This window comes from Gekko japonicus, unplaced genomic scaffold (assembly GCF_001447785.1).
Source record: "Gekko japonicus isolate JY-2015 unplaced genomic scaffold, Gekko_japonicus_V1.1 scaffold213, whole genome shotgun sequence".
Lineage (NCBI taxonomy): Eukaryota > Metazoa > Chordata > Lepidosauria > Squamata > Gekkonidae > Gekko > Gekko japonicus.
Genome location: NW_015172557.1, coordinates 1,526,098 through 1,541,064, shown reverse-complemented (window position 1 = coordinate 1,541,064; position 14,967 = coordinate 1,526,098).

The following is a 14,967-nucleotide window of genomic DNA, read 5'->3' as shown; positions in this document are numbered from 1 at the left end:
AGTTAACATGAGAAAATGGGAACCATTACAAAAACTGATCACTACAATTTGTGTTGGTGTAAACAGATGGAATATTTAGAGCCTAGCATAAATACACACAGCATAAGCTGTAGCTAATTTGAACCAGATAAAGATCTACTTTAGAAAAGCATTTGATGATGTTGAAATTTTGTGTCTGGGAAACCATTGTACTCCTTCCAAAATCAGGGAGGGACTGTATCATTATTTGCATTGTAGCCCAGGACAACATGGTAGGCTGAATTAGAACTACTCATCACAACCAGTGATGGTGCTAAATTTCATAATTACCTGTTCGGCATAGTAATTTGTCCGGCTCATAAGCACCACAATTTCTCTCACTAGTTCTCTCCGAGTATTCAACAAAGATTTGCATGTTCATGGCCAGAGTTCAACAGACCACAAGCTCAAATTCTGTTGTAGGTGATTTTGCAGGAGTTCTGTATTGTTCACCACTTAACTATTGATATAAATGTTGTTGACTGCTGTAACCTGTGCATCAAAGAAAAACAAAAATGCATAACACGCAAAGAGGTGCCCCCCCCCAAAAAAAGTTGTAATAGTCACCGGTGTTTAAGTCCAGAAGGATATTGCTTTAACAAATTCCTTGTCCCTGAAAACTAGCTCAGTTTTAGAAAACAGCTGTTTTGGTTTGTCAACTGTGCAACCAGATCACTAAGCCACATCTGGCTCAATTCTTTTGACTGTTTCCAAGAAGCAATGGTAGTTTATGGCCCCGGTCACACGGGCCGGATATTGCGGGGGGGAGGCGTGGCTGTTTGCCCCGGAGTGGCAGCAGGATCAAACGTCCCGCCGACATCCCGTGGTTGGGGGGAGGTGCCAGGGAGGTGCCGATCATACGTCACTCCTGCAGCGCGGCAAAGAAGCGGATCGGCAGGGCTTGTTTTTTTTTTTAACCCTAGTGTTCGCATGCTCCATTGGGTGCTTGTGCGCATCCCGTGGAGACTTGGGGGGAAAAAACCTTTTCGCGACGGGACATGGGCAGGCGCCGGATGCCACCGGAAACGTGATCAGACGCCCGCCCTTGCCCCGCGGTTTCCGGAAACTAGTACCTCGGAGGTACTAGTTGTTTACCCCGCATCTTCGGCGGGAAGCCTCGGGTGAGCCAGGGGAGCTCTACGCTTTCCAGATGTGGCGCTTTGAATGCGCCCAGAAAATCCGCCTATCTTCCATCTCTGTAGCGTGGCTAATGCTCCGTGTGACCGCAGCCTGTGTAGATTTTGTCTCCCATCCTAATCTATTTATTGATTTAAAACATTTATACCCTGCATTCTCAACATGACAGACTTTGAAGCAATTTCCAACTTCTAATAAAATCCCAAAAAAACTAACAATCATAATAAAAATAGCTATAAAAATAAAAAGCAGTAAAACATTAATCAACTATGACAAAATCGGTAGAAACCGATAGGGGACCCTTAAAATCATTACATTGAAAAAGTCAACAGCAACAACAACAAAACACTGCCACCGCTGCTGCCACCAATAATAACAATAACAATAATAATATCATCAAGAAAATTAGGTGGAAGTAGGGTTGCCAGCCTCCAAGTGGGGCCTGGGGATCTCCCACTTTTACAACTGATCTCCAACTGACAGAGATCAGGTCCCCTGGAGAAAATGGCTGCATTGAAGGGTGGACTCTTCCTGCTGTGGCCCCTCCCCTCCCCAAACCCTGCCCTCTCCTGGCTCCATCCCCAATGTCTCCAGGTATTTTCCAATCCAGACCTGGCAACCCTAGGTGGAAGTGGTCTCGTAAAAGTTATGCAAGTAGCTGAAGAAGAAAAACAAGCACTGAATGACTACACCAACAAAAGCAAAGAGAAGTCTCTACTTGAAGTGGAAGGCAGACTTATGTAAGGTTACGGAAACCAAAGGAGATTACAAAAAGACTGCAATCAAAACTCACTTTGACAACTGGAAGGCAAAGCACTTGCATGGGCAATATTTGAAAGACACAGAAAGGCACTTGGAAACAAATAGTGCGAAAGCCAAGATTCAGAATACCAGTGATAACAACAAATGTCAGCTTTTCAAGACAAACGATGAAAGGGTCGACCATATGGCCAGTACCTGCAGTAAAATCGCTCAAACTGGCTATAATGTCACGATAGAGTTGCAGCTATGCTGTACTGGAATCTTTGCAAGTATGGATTCCCATCAGCCAGAAATTTATGGGAGCACAAACCAGACAAAATCGTGGAAAATGGTCTGGGATTTCCAGTTACAAGCAATATGAACAGAGTTAGAGCGCCTCTGGGAGAAGAAATTTACCATTGTGCCAGTTGTCATGGGAGCCCTTGGAGCAGTGGCTAGAAGTCTCAAGAAACACCTGGACATTTTTGGCATTGAGCAAATAACACCAGCTCCGCTTCAGAAGACCAGCTCAGTTCCAGGAAGACCAGAAGACCAGCTCAGTTCCAGGAACAGCAAGAATCCTGCGAAGAGGTATCTGCAATTCACAAGAACTTGGGAACACCATCTACCAGTCAAATATCTGACTGTGACAAATAATAACAGCAGCAGCAGCAGCAGCATGGGAAAAAAGAAAAGTTTTCTCCTGGAGCCAAAAACTAGGCAAGGCCAGCACCAGGCAAACAGCTGTGGTGTCCTATATCAAGGAGATACCACAGAAAATGTCTTATATCCGATAGCCACCTCAGATGGCGAGGACACATAAAGCAGAACATCTGAGAAAGATCTTCAGTGGTGTGCAAGCTCATGTAGGAACAAGTGTAAATACTGTAACCAATGCTCCCTAAACTGTGGAGTCCTGTGAGCCAAAATCCTACTTTGTGAGCTACTGGCGTTAAAGTGGTGAGGAAGTGATTTGGCTACTGCATAAAGTAGTTTGCTCTGGAGCCGTCACAAAAATGTGTGAGCCAAAGGCTAAAAAACTGTGAGCTAACTCACACCAACTCAGCTTAGAGGGAACATTGATGTCTGTAACTCTCTTTGTTCCTAGATGTGTTTGCTGAGATGAGCAACCTAGTGCCTTTCCTGCAAGACTGGTGCTATGAACTGAGTTCAGACGAGGTGAAAACTAATTATAATTCCCAGAGGCTAATGCAATAAAGCACAACTGTGTGGCATCGTCTCCATGCATGTACCATTATGGACCAAGATAGAGCACTCAGAAAACAGATGAGCTTTTCCATAATACCCAAAATAAGAAATGTTGCAAGTACCAAGAAGAAGAACAGTTGGTTTTATTCACTACCCAAAGGAGTCTTGGAGCAACTTACAATTACCTTCCCTTCCACTCTCCACAACAGACACCTTGTGAGGTAGGTGGGGCTGTGAGAGTTCTGAGAGAACTGTGACTGACCCAAAGTCACCCAGCTGGCTTTATGTGCTGAAGTGGTGAATCAAACCCAGTTCTCCAGATTAGAGTCCGCGCAGTCTTAACCACTACACCAAGCTTGCTCTCAAGACAGAGCCAACACCCATCGCCTTCCAAGAATAACAGCAAGAACGATCATAAACGGAAGAGAAATGGTGGGATTCTTTCTAGCAATCGTCTCTCTCTCTCTCTCTCTCTCTTTCTCTGAGTGCAAGTAATGTGATCAAATTTCTATTGATTCCTATGTAGTAATGGCTTCTAAACACAACTCTCCAGAGTACAAATGAATATTTCATGCCATTTTTAGAGCTAAAATGCTTTATTGATTGAATTATCAGATATCATTTGAAGAAATTCCATTTGCAGCTACTCAGAGCCAGACTTGTATATATAAAATTTCCCACTTTGACTGCTCCCATGGAAATCAATAGGAGGAGTCAGAGTTATGGGCATATATAGGAATAAGTCTTCACAGCACTATACCTAAAACACAACAGAATCTGAATGGGCAGGTGTGCAGGGTACCCTGCCAATCAATAAAGGATTGTTGTTCTGTGTCTGGTCTGTAAGAGTGGCACATTGATCAGCTAATTGGAAGCACTAAGACAAAGACTGCACCAATTACAAGAGAATACTCTCACTAGAGTTGCCTACTGTTTTAATGGCACCTCTTCTTCCGCCTTTTTATCAGGTATTTCATCTGTAAGGATTAGCAGGTAACACCGACAAAGCATAGTTCCATGTCATGGTGATTTCAGTGATTAAAAGTAGAAGGGCAACCCGGGCCAGTTTATCTCTGGTCATTAGACAATCCTAAATTTTATCGATTTCAATACATTATTTTAGAGTAAATGTTATGAGGACTTTAATAATCTATGAGAAAAGCAGGGCTATTTTGGGGCAGGAACGCACAGGAACGGAGTTCCGGCTGGCTCCCGAGTTGGCCACGCCCAGCAGGAACTCATTAACATAATAGGCCACACCCAACAGCAGAAACGCATTAGGATTGGCTACATTAGGGGTGTGTGGCCTAACATGCAAAGGAGTTCCTGCTACAAAAAAAGCCCTGGGTTTTGGCAACAAAAAAGGTAAACAGAATAAGAAGGGAAAGGTGGGTGTGGCTGGATGACCACACTTCTGGTAACATGGGGGTGTGGCCTAATGTGCTAATGAGCAGTGCTGTCAGGGGTGTGGCCTAATGTGCTAATGAGTTTTGCTGTTGGGTGTGGCCTATTATGCTAATGAGTTCCTGCTGGGCTTTTTCTACAAAAAGAGCCCTGGAGAAAAGAAAGTTCCATTTATAGGGTTCTAGGTCTGCGTCAGACTCCAGACTAGCAGAAGGTTTTTTTTCTTTCTCTTTCTCTTTTAGCATACAAATATTATTTGTATGAAATACTTGCCAACTGTACATATATTTTGTTTCTGAGCCTACTGTCCTGAATCTAGAAGTCTGAATATCTAGGAACATTCGTCAGTCAATCTTGCTGACAGCTGTAATTATAAATAATTCCTGAGGCTGGAATTTTGATTTTAAAAACCTTCAAGCCACTTTTGATCTGAATGTTAATATAATAATTTTTATAACACTTCTAGTCTGGGGTTGTTTAACAACCATAATTAAGCAGCCTTGCGGGGCTACTATTAGCAAAATTGCCTTATATTATTAATAAGATTGGGAGAATTGTGAATATTAAATGGCAATAGGCATAAAATATAGGACCATAACCTTTGTATACCAGAGTCAGAATGCCCAGAGCCCATGAACAGACAAGGAGACCAGGTTGCTGAATTAATTGGTCTTTTACTTAATAACACTCAAGCAATAATTAGCAAGCATACAAACACACAATACAGAGCTAGGAAATTAGGGTTGAAAGGATAGGGATGGTTGCATGAGCAGGAGTATGTTACCTGTCCGGCGAGATGATATGTTACCTGTCCGGCGAGATGAGTAGCCCTTGCAGCAGATAAGGAAGGGAAAGAAAACTAGGAGATGGATCGTGCACTGGCCAGCGATACACGTGGAGTGATTCCAAAATGACCAGGGATGGAACCTAAAGGTGGGGTGGGAGTAGGAAGCTCCAGCGCGAGAGAGAGAGCAAAGGCACAAGGCTCTCCTTAAGTAGTCCAACTGTGACCTGACACAATGGTCAGGTGGTCATGGGTTCCCAGGAAGTTTGAAACTAAAACAATCATACAAAAGAAATGACGGTTGGGCAATTTAGACATGACGGTCGGCAGGGAGTGACAACTCTTGACAAAGGGGGTGAGACAAAGGAAGGGTTGGAGGGATCCAATCACCTTGCTGGTCCAGTGCTTCACATTAACAATCCGATGCTTGGCAGGGGCGTTATCTGGATAGATGGCAGGAAGGCTTAACCACTGCTATTGTCTTTAACTGGGCAACAATCTTTGTTGGAGAAGGACTTGGGGGAGGGAGAGGGATGTGCGACGTGATGGAGGAGGGATCTCTTCATGGCTTCTGTGCAGGAACACCAGTCCTCTGTCAGAACCAGGGCTATTTTGGGGCAGGAACGCACAGGAACGGAGTTCCGGCTGGCTCCCAAGTTGGCCACGCCCAGCAGGAACTCATTAGCATAATAGGCCACACCCAACAGCAGAAACTCATCAGGATTGGCTACATTAGGGGTGTGTGGCCTAACATGCAAAGGAGTTCCTGCTACAAAAAAGCCCTGGGTTTTGACAACAAACAAGGTAAACAGAATAAGAAGCAAAAGGTGGGTGTGGCTGGATAACCACACTTCTCGTAACATGGGGGTGTGGCCTAATGTGTTAATGAGCTGTGCTGTCAGGGGTGTGGCCCAATATGCTAATGAGTTCCTGCTGTTGAGTGTGGCCTATTATGCTAATGAGTTCCTGCTGGGCTTTTTCTACAAAAAGAGCCCTGGCATAGATTCTCTCTCTGGTCTGCAGCTGTCTGTGCTCATGGAGTCCAGGGCTGCCGGTCTGCATCACAGTGTTTGTGTGGATGCAGAGGTGCAGGGGCAGAGGTCTTCGATAGTCCCACATCCAGGTCTGGCCTGGCATGCTTCTTGGGCACAAGGCTTCCTTTGTCCACAGTGTACAGTCCATAGTCCAGCACTGGACACTTCACACGGGACCACAGTTGTGTTCATTGCCCTGGTACACATTCTTCACAATCCAGTAAAGCAGTGCTCATTAAAAGAGTCTTTAATAATCCCATCTGAGACGGCCTTTGCTACACACACACACATACACACACTAGATTTTGTTACCCAAATGAGTCTCCATCAGGGGTCATTTCCTGCAGGAGCGCACAGGAGTGGAGCTCCGGCAGTAAAGAGCCCAGGGGGCTGGCACATGCAACAAGCCCCACCCCCTGCTCCCACCAGCCCTCAGTCAGAGCAAGAAGCAGCCAGGTAAGTTGCATAGTCCCCCCCCCCGGCTCCCCGGTCCAAAACAGTCCAGTGGCACCTTTAAGACCAAGTTTTATTCAGGTACAAGCTCTCCCTCCTCTGCGAGGACAGATCTGCATGGTCACACCCCCCCCCAATAGCTAACAATCCAAAAGAGTCCAGTGGAGCCTGAGTGGTGGGTGTTGCCTTCTGACACACTTCCAGTGAAGTCAGGGGGTGTGGCATATACAAATAAGTTATGCAAATGAGTTATGCTAATGAGCTCCTGCACCTCTTTTTCTACAAAATGACCCCTGGTGATTACACTTCGGAGGAAATGGTTTCGTATAAGAGGCACCTTGTCGGAGGCAATGTTATATATACACAAAGGAAGGGGATGAGCAGAAGAACTCATGAAAGCGCATACCCTATCACTAATTTTGTTAGTCTTGAAGGTGCTACTGGACTCATACTATTTTCTGCTGCTACAGGCAGACGAACAGGGCTGCCCATCTTGATCTACCACAAAGGAAGGGGAAGAGAGCTGCATCATGCCCCACATGCATTACTCCTCTGCTACCACCGCCAAGCCGTAGTTCAGAAGAGAACAAAAGCCTGTGTTATTAATTAGCCAATGCCAACAAACAGAGATTGAGGGCGTGTGCCCTCTGGTTTGTGCTCATGCTGCCTTTGAAGGTTGTTTGGAAGCTGCAGAACACGAAGGCTTATCTTCTGATACAATGAGTCACAGAGGACATGTCACTCCCATTTTAGCTTTTCGTGGTAATTACCAGTTTGTTTCTGGACCGAGTTTGAAGAACTGGTGACGGCATGATCTTTAAAGTTCTAAATAATCTGGGAGCTGTAGTTCTTTTAACAAGAATTAATTTGGGGATAACACCCAAAGTTAATAGCAATATCTGCACATGTGCAAGTGTCACCAAAAAAAAAAAAGGTGCTGGAGTGTGGGCAGCACCTTGGCACATGACAACATCCTAACCAGCAGGAGGTAGAGAAGGTGGAGACAGTAGCCACCAGGAGGAAGCAGCAGTGGCATGGGCAGAATGGATGCCAGCAGATGGATAACACAGGCAAATCAGAAGGGTACTGAGATAATGTCTCTCCCAGTGAGACTTCCTGGATCCTTTCCCCTGTTGCTAGCCAAACGTTCATGGCCTCTTCTTCCTAGCAGGGGCTGTGGTCAGACATGCCTTTAGATCTGACTCAGTTGCAAATGCCTGATGGATCTAAAGGGCACGATCAGACAGCAACATCTGGGAAAGGTCCCACAGTTATCAGCAACCCATGCTGCTCCGCCACAGAAGCGGCACTAAAAGACACCGGGGGGAATCCGGTTCTAAGTGGTTCCGATGGGCCACAGACAGACTTTCCGCTGTCTGGTCATGCAAGCAGACTCAAGCCATTGCGATGGGCTGCCCGGTCCATCCCGACTCGGTGCCATTTTTTTTTGCTCGCTTAGTGGTATGTGCATAATTGCATAAGTGATCCATAGTCACGGACCACCATGGAGGTTCGATTCCTCATCTATGAACATGCAGGGGGGAAAGGCAAAAAAACCCCAAAACCTCACTCGCCCAAATGTGCCGTCTGATCAGGCAGCGACTGGCTGAGCCCACAGCACCAAGGGATGTGTGATCGTGCAACTCTGTTTCAATTTCCACCAGAAGAAACAGGATCGCTTCCCCTCCGTGCCAAATGGCATGTCTGACCACAGCCAGGGTCACATTTTTTAAAAAACGTTTATTTTATTTTTTCATTGAACATCACATCTTCACAGATTACATACATTTTTAGAGTCTTTCAGTTCTCTAGCTTATTTAACCAATTATAAACCCTTTTCCATCTATTATTTTGTACCGTATTGTTTTTCCCCTGTAGTTGTAGTCTCAAATCATCCATCTGAGCAAGTTCTAGTAACTTTATGATTAGGTCTATTTTAGAGGGTAATTTTTCTAGTTTCCAATATGTAGCCAACAGCATTCTGGCAGCTGTTATTATATATATTATTAGATAAACATCTTTATAATTATATCCATCTGGTACAATATTTAACAAATATATTTCTGGTCACAAATCAAGGTTCAGTTCTAAAATTTCTTGTATGAGTTTGCGTATCATTATCCAATATTTTTGAACTTTCTTACAGTTCCACCACGTGTGATAAAAGGTCCCCACATTCGATTTGCATTTCCAACATATATTGGATACATTACTATAACATTTAGCTAGTTTATCGGGGGACCAATACCATCTGTGGAACATTGTATAAACATTCTCTTTATACGCTACCGCTCTCATATATTTTACTGATTTCCATATTTTCGACCATTGTTCTGCCTGTAAGGTTTTTCCCAGATCTTTTGTCCATGATATCATAACTTTAATATTTTCATCTATTTTGAAATCATCCAGCAAGAAACCATATAGCTTCTGAATTAGTTTGTCGTTCGAAGACAACCAAATTTTATCAAGTTCATTTTTTCCATAGTCAAACCCTCTTACCATGTCTTTATTATATCCGTCTCGTATTAATACATGCTCCCACCATGATAATTTATTTTCATATATCAATTTATCTTCAGCTTTTAATTTATTATCTTTTTCCAATAAAGCCTCATAATTTCCTTTTATTGTCTGGGAAATAAGTGTAGGTCTTATAAACGCCTCTAGTGGGGAAACCCACCTTGGGGTTTTTCTATAGAATCTCAACTTGATTAGTGGACCTCTTATTGCATGTCTATTAAAGTTAGAATGTATTTTGTCTTTACCGTACCAAATGTAAGCGTGCCAGCCCATAGCCAAATCATGCCCTTCGAGTATTAACCTTCTCTTATTTTCTAGCAAAAGCCAGTGTTTTATCCATACTAGGGTGTCCGCTTCATAATACAACAACCAATTTGGTACGCTCATCCCCCCCTTTTTCTTTTCTGTCCTGTAAAATTTTCCATCTTATTCTAGCTTTTTTAGGATGCCAGACAAACTTTTTGGTGATTTTCTCTAACTCCTTAAAAAAATCTGATTCTTTAAAACAGGAACATTCTGTGCCAAAAATAGAAATCTAGGTAATATGATCATTTTAATTGCTGCAATTCTACCCATGATCGATAAGGGTATTTCCTGCCATTTTACCAAATCCTTTCTAAATTCTTCTAACAATTTATAATAATTATCCTCTATTAAAGAGCTGCTTTTGTTGGTCAAAATTACACCTAAATATTTGATATATTTTTTTACAAATTCCATCGTCGTTATGTCTTCGATTGCTTGCAGCGTATCTGTTTGACAGTTTTTCGAAATAAGCTTTGTTTTCTTATAATTTATTTTAAGACCTGCTACATTTCCATACGTTTTTATCGCCTCCAACAAAGAAGATATAGATATTCCAGGATTCTCTAATATAAATAGTAGGTCATCAGCAAAAGCCAAAAGTTTAAATTCTTCTCCCTTTAATTTTAAACCTTTTATATGATGGTTTTTTCATATAAAATTGTTCAATGATTCTAACACAAAGATAAACAGTAGAGGTGATAGCGGGCAACCTTGTCTCGATCCTTTACAGATTTCTATATTATTAGTGGTATCTCCATTTAAAAGTACTTTAGCGTATTACTTTTTATAGATGGCTTTGATCATAGTTAAAAAATACTGACCACATTCGGCTTTATCTAACTTCTGCAGCAAGAATTCCCATGACAGGTTATCAAAGGCCTTCTCCACATCAAGGAACAGCAGAACCAGCTCTTTTTCGGGATGTACCTCATAATATTCTAAGATGTCAATAATCACACATAAATTGTTCTTCATTTGCCTTTTTGGTAAATACCCCATCTGATTTTCGTGTATAGTTTGGGACAAAACTTTTTTTAATCTTTTAGCTAAGATATTAGCAAATATTTTGTAGTCAGCATTTAATAAAGAGATTGGCCTATAATTTTTAATTTTGTTTGCCTCTGAGTTAGGTTTATGAATTAGTGTAATTGCAGCATGGTTCCAGGACTCCAGTATCGTTTCTGATTTTCCTATCTTTTGGAACAGCTTTTTTAACGGACTCACTATCTGTTCTTCAAAAATTTGATATAGTTCGGCCGACAATCCATCAGGTCCCGGAGCCTTTTTCTTTTTTTGCCTCTTAATTGCTTCTACCATCTCGCACATTGTAATAGGCTCATTTAATATCTTCTTTTGTTGCTCATTAAATGGTATATAATTTCCTTTTTCTAGGTAATCTTTAATCTGTTGCACATCTTGACTTTTTTGATGGTAAGGATCTTGGTAGAACTTTTCCACTATCTTCTTAATTTCTTTTGGGCAATTTCTCTCTTCATTGTTCTCATTTTTTAGCTTGCAAATAAAACGTTTTTCTCTTTCTTTCCTAATTTTATATGCTAGCCACCTATTAGGTTTGTTTATGTTTTTGAAATAATATTGTTTTGTATATTCAATTTTCTTTTGTATTTCTTGATTCAGCATTAAGTTCATTTTATGGTGTAGGAGGTTTATTTTTACTTTGTAGTCCCTATTTTCATTATCATTTTTCATTTTATGTTCCAATAACCTAATTTGTTCCACTAATACCTCGTATTTCTTCTTATCTTGTTTCGTTTTCCATGCATTTTGGCCAATGAACCAACCTCTCATGTACGCTTTAAAAGCGTCCCAGACTATCTGAATTGGCATTTCTGGATGAATATTTCTTTTAAGGAAATCCACTATTTCTCCTTTTGTTTTTTGAATTAGCTCCTTATCTCTAAGGAGTCCTGTGTTTAAAGACCACCTACTTTTTTTCCTTTCTTCTTTTAATGTTACTGGTAGAGGATTATGAAGCTGTGGGCTATGCCGTGAAGGGCCACCCAAGACGGACAGGCCACAGCAGAGAACTCAGACCAAGAGTGATCCCCCTGGAGAAGGAAATGGCAACCCACTCCAGTATTTTTTGCCAAGAAAACCCCATGGACAGTATCAAAAGGCTAAAAGATATGACGCCGGAAGATGAGCCCCTCAGGTCGGAAGGTGTCCAATATGCTACTGAGGAAGAGCAGAGGGCAAGTACAAGTAACCCCAGAAAGAGTGAAGTGGCTGGGCCAAAGCCGAAAGGACGCTCAGTTGTGGATGTGTCTGATGGTGAAAGGAAAGTCCAATGCTGCAAAGAACAATACTACATAGGAACCTGGAATGTAAGATCTATGAATCAAGGTAAGCTTGACGTGGTCAAAAATGAGATGGCAAGACTGAACATCGATATCCTAGGAATCAGTGAACTAAAGTGGACAGGAATGGGCGAATTTAACTCAGAAGACCATTATATCTACTACTGTGGCCAGGAATCTCGTAGAAAAAATGGTGTGGCCTTTATAGTCAACAAGAGAGTGCAAAAGGCAGTACTGGGATACAATCTCAAAAATGACAGAATGATTTCTGTCCGATTCCAAGGCAAACCATTCAACATCACAGTAATCCAAGTCTATGCCCCAACCACTGATGCAGAAGAGGCTGAAGTGGACCGGTTCTATGAAGACCTACAACACCTCCTAGAACTAACACCAAAAAATGATGTCCTCATCATCATAGGGGACTGGAATGCTAAAGTAGGAAGTCAAAAGGTAACTGGAATAACAGACAAGTTTGGCCTTGGAAAGCAAAATGAAGCAGGGCAAAGGTTAACAGAGTTTTGTCAAGAGAACACACTGGTCATAGCGAACACCCTTTTCCAACAACCTAAGAGGCGACTCTACACATGGACATCACCAGATGGGCAACACCGAAATCAGATTGACTATATAATTTGCAGTCAAAGATGGAGAAGCTCTATCCAGTCAGTAAAAACAAGACCTGGAGCTGACTGTGGTTCAGATCATGAGCTACTCATTGCAAAATTCAGACTTAAACTGAAGAAAATCGGGAAAACCATGAGGCCATTCAGGTTTGACCTAGATCACATCCCTGATGAATATACAGTAGAGGTGAAGAATAGATTCAAGGGTCTGGATTTGATAGATAGAGTGCCTGAAGAACTATGGACGGAGGTTCGTGACATTGTACAGGAGGCAGCAATCACCACCATCCCAAAGAAAAAGAAATGTAAGAAAGCAAAGTGGCTTTCTGATGAGGCTTTACAAATAGCAGAGGAAAGAAGGAAAGCGAAAGGCAAAGGCGAAAAGGAAAGATTTACCCAACTGAACGCAGATTTCCAGAGAACAGCAAGGAGAGATAAGGAGGCCTTCCTGAATGAACAGTGCAAAGTAATAGAAGAAAACAATAGAATGGGAAGGACTAGAGATCTCTTCAAGAAAATTGGAGAAATCAAGGGAGCGTTCCATGCAAAGCTGGCCATGATAAAGGACAAAAACGGTAGGGACCTAACAGAAGCAGAAGAGATTAGGAAAAGATGGCAAGAATACACAGAAGAACTATACAAGAAAGACCTCGATGTCCTTGACAACCACGACGGTATAATCACTGACCTCGAGCCAGACATCCTGGAATGTGAAGTTAAATGGGCCTTAGAAAGCATTACTAACAACAAAGCTAGTGGAGGTGATGGTATTCCAGTTGAGCTATTCAAAGTCTTAGAAGATGATGCTGTTAAAGTGCTGCACTCAATTTGCCAGCAAATTTGGAAAACGCAACAGTGGCCACAGGATTGGAAAAGGTCAGTATACATTCCAATCCCAAAGAAGGGCAATGCCAAGGAATGTTCAAACTATCGCACAATTGCACTCATATCACATGCTAGCAAGGTCATGCTCAAGATCCTACAAGCTAGGCTTCAACAGTACGTGGATAGAGAACTGCCAGAAGTACAAGCTGGGTTTCGAAGAGGTAGAGGAACTAGAGATCAAATTGCCAACATTCGCTGGATTATGGAGAAAGCAAGAGAGTACCAGAAAAATATCTACTTCTGCTTCATTGACTATGCTAAAGCTTTTGACTGTGTGGATCACAACAAACTATGGCAGGTCCTTAAAGAGATGGGAGTACCAGACCACCTCACATGTCTCTTGAGAAACCTGTATAAGGGCCAAGAAGCGACAGTTAGAACCGGATATGGAACAACTGATTGGTTTAGCATAGGAAAAGGAGTACGACAAGGATGTATATTGTCGCCTTGCTTATTTAATATATATGCAGAGTACATCATGCGAAATGCTGGCCTGGATGAATCACAAGTGGGAATTAAGATTGCTGGGGAAAAGATCAACAACCTCAGATATGCAGACGATACCACTCTGATGGCAGAAAGTGAAGAGGACCTCAAGAGCCTCTTGCTCAGGGTAAAAGAGGAGAGCGCAAAAGTGGGCTTGAAGCTCAACATCAAAAAAACTAAGATCATGGCATCCGGCCCCATCACTCCTTGGCAAATAGAAGGGGAAGTCGTCGAAGTAGTGACAGACTTCACGTTCCTAGGATCCCAGATCACCGCAGACTGTGACAGCAGCCATGAAATTAAAAGACGCCTGCTCCTTGGGAGGAAAGCGATGGTGAACCTAAACAGCATGATAAAAAGTAGAGACATCACCCTGCCAACAAAAGTCTGCATGGTCCAAGCAATGGTATTCCCAGTAGTCATGTATGGCTGCGAGAGTTGGACTATAAGGAAGGCCGAGCGCTGAAGAATAGATTCTTTTGAACTATGGTGCTGGAGAAGACTCTTGAGAGTCCCTTGGACTGCAAGAAGAACAAATCAGTCAATCCTAAAAGAAATCAACCCTGACTGTTCCCTGGAAGGCCAGATAATGAAACTGAAGCTCAGATACTTTGGCCACCAAATGAGAAGGGAGCACTCACTGGAGAAGACCCTGATGCTGGGAAAGATTGAAGGTCAAAGAAGACGGGGACGGCAAAGGATGAGATGGTTAGACAGTGTCATCGATGCAATGAACATGAAATTGAGCCAACTTCAGAGGACGGCGGAAGACAGGAGGGCCTGGCGGGAGCTGGTCCATGGGGTCACAAAGTGTCGGACTCGACTGTGCAACTGAACAACAACAACAACAACAACAAGAGGATTATGATCTGCAAATGTCTGACCATAGCCAGGGTCACATTTTGACCACATGGAGCCGCAAACCAACTGCAGTCAGAATTCCATCGAAACCCCTTACAGGAGAGGGGCGAGTCTCGATAGGAAGCATAAGTTGTATATGAGCAGGGGGTGGTGGTAGAAAAAGCCCAGCAGGAACTCATTAG